Source organism: Camellia sinensis, chromosome 4, assembly GCF_055761805.1.
Source record: "Camellia sinensis isolate YWXY chromosome 4, ASM5576180v1, whole genome shotgun sequence".
NCBI lineage: Eukaryota > Viridiplantae > Streptophyta > Magnoliopsida > Ericales > Theaceae > Camellia > Camellia sinensis.
The window spans coordinates 107,065,166-107,074,499 of NC_138964.1; the positions used below are offsets into that span (position 1 = coordinate 107,065,166).

At 39.5% G+C, this 9,334-nt stretch overlaps 1 long non-coding RNA gene across 1 annotated transcript; it reads left to right on the forward strand.

Annotated features, from left to right (window-relative positions):
• The first annotated feature begins 2,800 nt into the window (after positions 1 to 2,800).
• LOC145789421 (uncharacterized) lies at positions 2,801 to 7,061 on the forward strand. Its single transcript, XR_014327249.1, has 2 exons — positions 2,801 to 2,993; positions 6,472 to 7,061. It is a non-coding gene; the product is annotated as an uncharacterized LOC145789421 (long non-coding RNA).
• The last annotated feature ends 2,273 nt before the right edge of the window (positions 7,062 to 9,334 follow it).

Genomic DNA, 9,334 nt, shown 5'->3' on the forward strand with positions numbered 1-9,334 from the left:
TACATTGTTAAGTTTAAAAAAAGTATACTAATAAATTTTTTAATGTATTACATTGAAGTGTTACGTTTGAAAAAGTAAATAGAGAGAATTACTTAACAGTGAGAAAAAAAAAAAATTTATAAAAAAATTGGGAATGGAGGTGATTATGTGATGGGGCTGTACGTAAAAAACTATGGGGGTATAACTCCCACTTGCATCCCTCCACGTTTGGGTATGTATATATATATATATGTTTTGCCTCTTCAAGTTGTAAGTAATTTCCCCCAAAAAAATATTTGTTAACTTTTAAGCAAAAAACAAAACACAAATGTGTCGTTTTGTAACACTTACGTTTTTAATTTTCTTTTTATATTTACAAAAATTTTAAAAATTCAAATAAAAATTTGTTTGATAAATTTTTGATTTATAAATTAGTGGTCTCAGTTCATAAATTTTGTCAAAAAATGTAAACTCAAAAAATGTGTTTCCGTTTTGAGTTTTGAGTTTTTTTTTTTTTACCACCCAACACTAGCCACCACCTGCCACTATTTTCTACCACCGTCTTCCGCCATTACCACCCACCTTCCACCACACCTGTCACCATCACTCACCACCCACCTGCCACCACCACCTGTCACCACCACTCACCACCTACCTGCCGCCACCATCACCCGCCACCACTACCCACCTGTCATCCACTCGCCGCCACCACCCACCCCTCGCCACCACCACCACCACCACTACCACCATCCACCACCCACCTGCCATCCACCCACCACCAGCCGCTACTATCCACTGCCCGCCACCACCACCCGCCACTACCATCCACTGCCCGCCACCACCACCCGCCACCTACCTGCCACTACCACTCACCACCTACCATCCACCACCAGCTACCCACCACCACCAGCTACCTACCATCCACCCGCCACCTACCTACCACCACCATTATCCACTCGCTACCACCCACCACCACCCGCCATTTGCCACCCACCTGCCACCACCACCCACCACCGGCCACCACTACCACCACCACCCACTCGCTACCACCCACCACCCGTCACCGTCACCCACCCACCCACCTACCCACTACCACCACCACCCACCATCGCCACACCCACCCACCCACCCACCCACCCACCACCCACCGTCACCACTTTCCACTACTGTGTTCCATCGTCACTTGTCATTTCTCACTCTTTTTTTTATTTTTATTTTTTTTAAAACATTTTGTTAATTACCAAACACGTTTGTAGTTTATGTTTTTCTAAAAATAAATAAAAAATAAACAAAAACCAGTTTGGTGCTGTTTGGTAACACTTATGTTTTCAGTTTTCTGTTTATATTTACAAAAATTTTAAAAACTCAAATAAAAACTTGTTTGGTAAAATTTTTGATTTATAAATCAGTGATCTCAGTTTATAAATTTGGCCAAAAAATGAAAACACAAAAAATGTGTTCTATTTTGAGTTTTCAGTTTTTTTTTTTTTACTACCCAACACTAGCCACCACTCGCCACCAATTTCCATCACCGTCTTCCGCCACCACCACCCATCCCTCACCACCACCACCACCACCACCACCGCCCACCTGCAATCCACTCGCCACTACCATCCACCGCCCGCCACCACCACCCCCCACCTACTTGCCACCACCACTTACCACCCACCTGCCACCACCATCCACCACCAGCCACCCACCACCACTAGCTATCTGCCACTCACACGTCACCACTACCTACCGCCACCACCACCATCACCCACCACCCACCCGCCACCCACCTGCCACCACCACCCACTATCCACCACCATCACCACCACCACCCACTCGCTACCACCTACCACCCGCCACCACCTACCACCCGCCACCGTCACCCACCCATCCACCACCACCACCACCCGCCACTTACCCGCCATCACCTGCCCCCACCACTCACCTACCACCACCACCCACCGCCTGCCACCACCGCCACCGCCACCGCCACCACCACCCACTCGCTACCACCCACCACCTGCCACCGTCACCGTCACCCATCCACCCACCCGCCACCACCCACCACTACCCGCCATCTGTCTGCCACCACCACCCACCACCCGCCACCACCACCACCACCACCCACCACCCGCCACCGTCACCCACCCAGCCACCCACCATCACCATCCACCACCCACCCGCCACCACCCGCTATCCGCCACCCATCTGCCACCACTACCCACCACCTGCCATCACCACCCACTCGCCACCACCCACCACCCGCCATCCGCCACCTACCTCCCACCACCACCCACCACCACCACCACCCACTCGCTACCATCCGCCACCGTCACCCACCCACCCACCACCACCACTCACCCACCGCCACTAGGTACCCGCCACTAGCTACCCACCACCCACCGTCACCACTTTCCACCGCCGTCTTTCGCTGCCACTTGCCACTACTTGCCATTTCTTACTATTTTTTATATTTTTAAAATTTTTTAAACATTTTGTCAATTACCAAACGCGTTTGTAGTTTATGTTTTTCTAAAAATAAACAAAAACCAGTTTATAAAATTTTTGTAAATATAAACTGAAAACGTAAACGTTACCAAACAGACACTTAATTTTTGTAAATATAAACTGAAAACGTAAACGTTATCAAACAGACCCAAAATAAATGAAGAACTTCAATTACAGTATTGTATTTGGTGATTTTTATTTTTTATTTGTGTAAGTTACTTTTTTTTTTTTTTTTTTTTTTTTATTTTTCTAAAAATTTAATCTGACATTTCTCTCTGACTTTTAATAATGAGAAAGGTCATAATATTTTTTTTGATAACCTATATCCTCTCTCATCTCTCTTCTCCATGACTGTTTAACATTTGGGCAATGCCGTTAATCATGTTCTTGACATAGTCGGCGTGGCCTAGGCAATCAACGTGAGCGTAACACCAATTCTTCTTCTCGTACTCGACCGTTACGGTGTTGATCATGATTCCTCTTGCTCGCTCTTCCGACACAACGTTGATTTCGTTGTAAGTCTTAATATCAATCTTCTCATTGTGCTTCTGTTATTTCTCTGAGAGTAATCCTGTCTTCTCTTTCGATTACTTATTGGGTTTCTTCTTCTATTTGCATGATCTATTGAATTTGAAACTTGGATTATCCTAAAAGTGCTTTCTTTTTTCACTTGTGTGCTATATTGGAGGGTTGGGGAAATGGGTTTTGCGGAATTTTTCTATTCACATTGTTGTGTTGTAGGCTTTGATGTGAATTGGGTTAGTGTTGATATTGTTTAATTTGTTTATATTTCCTTTACTATGTTGCATTGGCTATTTAATTTGTTGCACTTGCTACTGTTTTGCATTCTTAACATTTGTTCATTCTCACCACGAGGATGTGTTGTTTGCTTGGTTATTTAAGGTTTCTTTTGGCTTGATTTTGATTGCCAAAATGGTGTCGCTAGAGAGATCGATATCCATTGCGGAGAGTTTTGACTGCAACACTACGGCAGATCCGAAAATGGTTTAAGAGAAGAGAGTGGTGGTGGTTAGGGTTGGGTTTGGATTTTGGGTGCGGTGAAAGTGAGGTTAGAAAGAGAAACATGTGAAGGTGATGAAAATGAAAAGGAATGAAGGTTTGATTGAAGATGTGGTGAAGCTCCTATAATTGCAGCCATGGAAGCGGTGTAGAGAGTTGGTGATTTTAGGATTCTGATGTTCTCTCTGTATATATGTTTTCATTTGGTTAAAATATAGAGAAAATTGTGAGTAAGTTAGAAAAAAAACTAGTCAAAACACGGTGAAAATTGTGAGTAAATTAGAAAATTTTGTGAGTAAATTAGAGAAATTTCATAATACAAAAAATTTGAAAATATAGAGAAAACCAAAGAAATTGAGCAAACTAGAGAAGAAATTTATCTGATTTTCTCTGATTTGAAATTTCTTTGAATCAAAATTTCTCTGAAAAAATGTTAAGGAAACCCAACCACTATAAAAATATTATATGTCATTTATCTTTATCTTATAAAATCTTAATACCAAAGACTTTTAAAAAAATTCTCCATTCTTTTTCATTGTCAAACTTTTATCCCCCCAAAAAAAAAAAATTATATTTAAAATTACTTAGTAATATTGTTTTACATCTCTTAAAAAAATAAAATAAAAATTATGAGTATATGTGGGTTCCCTCCGAGAAATTATTGGTTACCCAAAAGGCATGATGTCACTCATTACCAAAAAAAAATAAAAAATATGAGTATATATATATGAGCTCCGATTTGTAGCTCAAAAAGAACCTCTCCGAATCCCCCGAATTTGAAAAAGGTGAGTTTTGAATGTTTGACTCAGAAAAGAAGAAGGAAGAAGAAGAGAAGGAAGAAGAAGAAGAAGAGAAGGAAGAAGAAGAACTGGAGACGCCATAAACCATTCATCTTCATTATCAACATCATCAACCATTTCAGATCCAGGAAAAAAAAAAAAACAAAATCGGGCTGGGGCGGTGGCGATCGGCAACGGAAGCGGAGGCACGGCGATCGGCGATCGGCGAAGGCGCAGCGATCGGCGATTGGCGACGGATCGGCGACGGCCTCTTCCCCTCTCTTTCTCTCTCTCCCTCTCCCTCTCCCTCTCTTTCTCTCCCTCTTCCTCTCTGCGTTTCAGACTGGAGGGACGAAAAAAAAGAAAAAAAAAATTTGAATTGCTGAAACGACGTTGTTTCAGCAATTCGGGCCATTCGGAGAGAAGTTTTTCGAGCTATGAAACATTTTTGTATATATATATATGGGTTCCCTCAGAGAAATTATTGGTTACCCAAAAGGCATGATGTCACTCATTACACGTGGTGCCTTCCACCAATCAGAAAATACCTTTTCAGCAGGTGGTCAACCATCTTGGCACATCAACAACAAAAACTTATTTGAAAAGAAATAATAAATGATAAATAGTGAGAAAATATAATCACATAGTATTATGAGAGTATTGTATAATTTTTCGTTTAGAGTAATCTTTCTTTTGTATGCAATAATAATATTCTTTACCTACACTCCATCACTTCCAAAATTGTCCGCAACCATTTTGTCAAGCAACAATGATTTAGACTACTAAAAAATGCATCACTAATAGCACTAATGCATTGGAAATAGCAATAAATAAATAAAAAAACAAAAAAAAACAAGGCATAGAAAGTGGGCGGGACCCACTGCCACATCATTAGTGCTCCCCCTAGTACTATCTTTTTAGTGCTCCCCAACATTTTTCTTTTTTGTCAAGAACCACCATTGCTGATCCTTGTGCGAATACATTACGAGAGCACCGAAGCCTTTTCAGAGGAATGGTAGCTACAAACCACTCTTGCATTGTTGCCTTCCCTACCTTGATTCTGGTGGCAACAAATAAACATTATTTTCTAATTTCACACTTGGGTTGCATAATGTACTGCAATTGTTTTTTGAAATGTCTAATTGGAGATGGTTGTTTCATTTTTGGTTGATTGAGTTTTACAACCTAATTTTCTGATGTCAGTCCAGCTTGAGTTCTATTTTAATTTTTAACTATTAAGTTGGAATTATTCGAAAAAGAGTACGGTCAACGATGATGAAAATTGTTTTTTTTTTTGGGAGGAGGTGGGGGTCAGGGTGTGTGTTATACAAAAAATGTGTAATTTGGATGCATGGACTTGCACCAGTCAAAAAGCCTTCAATCATATAATGGATGAGTATAGTGGATTTGATCTTTTGTTCTTGCCATTTTTGGGAAATTTCACAAAAAGATGAGCATTGTGCATGGCTTCAACTCTATTGTTTGTAGGCACATAGCATTATTTTAAGTTAACTCCAATTAATGGCTACATTTCAAGCCATTTTTTAGCAGCCATAGTCCCCAATTTCATAACTTGTCATTGCTTTTTAGTAAATGGAAGAACAAAAACAGAATTGATTTTAGTACTAAATCCATATATTCCATTCCATTAATATTGTGGTGCTTAATTTTGTAGGTCGATTTCTTTAATTGAAAGGCAAAAGTAGTTTAATATTCACTGTCATGTTTAGGTAAAAATAATGTATTCAATTAAAGTCAAATAATTTTACATTTCATGATTATATTTCAAGAAAAAAACAGATTAGATAAAAACACTTGCCATTTTCGTATAATTATCTCTTGTTGGGTATCTTTTTAGTATTTATATTTTTGTCAAAATAATTTTTATTTTTCAAAAAATAACTTAAAAAATTAATTTTAAAAATCAAACCAAACAAAGTATAGGAAAAAAAAAACAGAGTATTTCAATTTCACGTATATCAATTACAAAAAATCATTTTCACTGCAATTGATGGATAGAGCTCATCACATATACAATCTTAAGCCATTTTTACAAATAAGCAGTGGGATACATATTCGAAGAACCAATAACGCCTTGCAGCTAATGCACTTATTTTCCTCCGTTAAAAAAAAGAAAAAAAGAAAAAAAGAAGCGGGGACCAATATGCTTGTGTTGACTATACATTCTGTACAGACCTATCGCAGCCTGACACGTGAATTATATGGGGTAAATTGGGGAATCATTAAAGGTCTCCAACCATCAACAGACGTGTAGCAACTTGCTGCAATGACAATGGATCTGCAAGACATGGGAATAGTCAAAATATCCAACGTGATGTGGCCAAATGGTTGTCTATAGTTTAAATTGAAATTCAGGAGGGAAACACAACCATGAAGAGTGGAAGAATAGTTGAAAGCAAACTGATCAAAACCGTAGGCCACTCTCAGTGATCATGGAGATCATTTCGAGAGTTATTACCTACTTCGACGGATTATCGGCCATTTCGACGGTTATATTCAGAGCCTATAAATAGAGGAGAGTGCTAATAATGCAAGGACCCAAAACCAGATTCAGGAAGCCAGTTTATTTACTTTATATTTTCCAGTCCTTTAAATTCCAGTCTTTGCATTCCTGTACTGCACTTCAAATTCCTAGGAGTAATTCTAAGTTAGTCTGTTGCTGTAATCCCATTTGAAGCTGTAAAGGTGTGGAGGTACAATTGTAAACTTCTGTTTACTTAACAAAAAATTGATTTCTAACACTGTTGTTTCCTTTTTCTTTTATCTTACTTAGTCTTCTACATTTTCTCCTAAAAACTAAGCCACTAGTAAAGTCCTCTTCATTGAGACCGAAAGAATTTTGAAGCAATCGTGTGACTAATTGGTTGGCATTTATTAATCTTTGTAAGGACTTATTGATCCTTATTGGCACGCTCGAATTACAATTCTAACATTCGAAACCCAAAAAAGCCAACATATATTTTTTGGCACACCCAGTGGGACTTAATAATGGTTAGACGTAGGAGACAAGGGAAAAATGAACGCCTCAAAGAAGGTGTAGAAGGAGATGTAGAACTACATAACCCAGAGGATAATGAAATATCACATCCTGTAGATGTGCCTGTCTCAGCAGATCCTCTACAAATGGTCGAAGAGACCAGCACTTCAGGGCATACAACGTATATTCAGAATATTGGATAGGGCCATGAAACTGGACTATCAAGTGTCCTCTTTACCCAACCAATGGATCCATGGGGAGGGTTAATAGATGCTATGGGACAACAATTAATGTATACAATGGAAAGATGGGCAATATCATTTTTGGATCAAATGAATTCTTATTAACCACCTGTCACAAGGCAAGTTGAGGACATGAGTCCTCATCAGCATAGATTGGCTTGAGATAAACAACCTATGCAAAATAATGGACAGGCTAGTGGTCAAGTTAATAATCAGAACCATGAGACCATTACCTATGCCTCAATCATGGTACGAGGCTCCTCCTAGACCACTGGCAAGTCAAAATGCACCAATGCCTACTAGTGAAACCATACATATTGGTGGGTTTGGGCTGACACAAGGGAATGGTATGCAAGTGTTTTTGAATCCTATGTTTAAACCCATGCTTGACACACATGTGTTTACCAATCGTATGTTCGAATTTACACCCGGGGGGTTGGAAGGAATTTCTATGATTGGAAGAGAAATAACACATGTTCCTTCTCTTGTAGTCCCCTTCACGATACCTTTCGCGGGGCAGATGCCTGCTTCAAGAGGGCGACCATGCCCTTAACATCAACCAGCACAGCAGGGACAACCAGTTCTAAAATGTGCTTTTCCATGGACTAAGAGGGCCTCAAGCACATGGAGTTCCTCCAAACCCTATGTTTGTTTTTCCAGTAATGGCCCAACCAACACAAAACATAGTTTTAGGGACCAAATTATTGACATTGTTAGAGAAATCTATGGACCCATAGCCTGGGGGGTCCAGACTCCTGTGTACAGAAAATCTTACCCAGAATGGGTGGATAGGTTACATGAATACCCAAAGGGATTTAGGATACCAGACTTTGCCTTTTTTTAATTTTTTTTTTTTTTTTTATGGAAATGGAAACCAGTCAACTGTTGAGCACATTACCAGGTTTATAGGCCAATGTGGTGAATTCACGAACGAGTACATGAAACTAAGACTTTTTGCAAACTCTCTAACTGGGGCAACCTTCGTATGGTATATAAACCTTACACCTGGCTCTATCTAGACTTGGCAACAAATGAAAGAGGTATTTCATGCCCTGTTTTTCCAAACAGAACTTGAAGTATCTATGGAAGACTTAGCAAGGTTGAGCTAGAGGCCTGATGAAAAGGCTGCTCAATTCAGTGCCAAATTCAGAAGGGCATGAAACAAATGTAGGGTCGTACTACCTGAACTTGAATTTGGAAGATTGGCCCAAAATGGGCTCAAGTTTAGGCTTCGGAAGAAGTTTGATTCAACGGAATTTCGAGACCTAGTAGAACTAACTTATAAAGTTGCTAAATATGAGAATCTCCTTGAAGAAGAACATGATCGAAATAATGCATCTTATAGAACCTATTATAGGGATCCTAATTTTGAAATTGATGCAGTAGAGATTATAGGATAGGAACCTATGATCTATGAAGCATTAATTTAGAAAGACACCACTATCAATCAAAGTGTAAAAAGAAAGATCTTCATAGAAAGTATTATTTCGATCTATCAAAAGCAGATGACATATTTGATCATTTGTTAACAGCATATTTTTTAAAATTGCCGAAGGGAGTTAAGATCCCAACTTCAGAAGAAATAAAAGGCAAAATGTATTGTAATGGCAAAATGTATTGTAATGGCATAATTCTTGGTCTCATTTAACTAAAAGTTGCATTGTTTTTTGAGACAGGATTCAAGAGAAGATTTGGAAAGAAAGATTGAAATTCCCAGCCAAGGTAGAGAAGGCAATGGGAATTGACATTGACCATTTTACAGAAATCGAAAAAGCTGCAGCAATGTTGGCACGCCAGACTTTCTTGCCCAAAAGAGG